This window comes from Pundamilia nyererei, unplaced genomic scaffold, assembly GCF_000239375.1.
Source record: "Pundamilia nyererei isolate P.nyererei 1_Seehausen unplaced genomic scaffold, PunNye1.0 scaffold00198, whole genome shotgun sequence".
Taxonomy (NCBI): Eukaryota; Metazoa; Chordata; class Actinopteri; order Cichliformes; family Cichlidae; genus Pundamilia; species Pundamilia nyererei.
In genome coordinates, this window is record NW_005187599.1 from 759,255 (window position 1) to 760,244 (window position 990).

The window sequence follows — 990 nt, forward strand, 5'->3', positions numbered from 1 at the left end:
TGTGTGTGTGCCTGTGTGTACACGTCCACAAAACAAACCATTGTTGCAATAGCAAATGGAGCAACGCCAGTGTTCATTTTGTAATGTCTAAACTTCAAAACACTTGAGCTCAAACTTTGTCTACTGTGTATTAGGAAAGACCCTGTGTCTCCCATAAATTACCTTCATAAGTGGCTTTTCCACTTTAGCAATAGGTCTCGTTGCTGGCAGACATAATTGACTTGTCATAGTAGGAAAAGCACAAGTATAATTAAGAACATTAATAATGGCTCTGATCCATTGAAGTGTCCCAGTAAGCCATGTCAGCGAGTCAGCACACACATTACTAAGGACGTGCTCTTTTAGATATATAATACAGCCATCATTTATTAATCCCACCTGTGCTTTTCCCAGTAATAACACTTCAAAATGTTTGCCAGGTCTATTTTTGTTCAATGACAGCTTTCAATGGCGGTGAATGGTGTAGTGTTAAAACTGCATTTCTGCTGCTTGCACTCAATTTACTGAATCTACTGCATATATTACTTATTTTGAAACAAGAAACATGATTTAACAAATATGAGAATAATGTGATCATAATAATGAGTTTATTGAGAGAAACATTGTTTGTTTATGTCTTCCCAGTTATCGCTTGATTTCCCATGGAGGACTGTGTAGAAGAACCACAAAGCATTCTCCCTCTGCCCTTGAAGGCTTGATCCAACAAACATTCAAGGGAGTTTTCAGAGTAATGGAACAGCACTTAAGATGGCAGTGGGGGTCCCATGAGGAGAAATGCCCGTGGCAAGTCAATGAGGGCATCTTAAAGAGCTACCAGGGTGCTTTCCATCTGCCTTTGCTTGATGGAGAGTGCAAGGACTGGAAGGAGAATGTGTATGTTACAGGTAGAAAGAGCTAAATGCTCTGCTTCCATTACTGATAAAAGGGCCACAATATTTAACAAGGTCAAGAGAGGTTGTTCAAATCTTAAAGGTAGTTTAAAAAACTCAA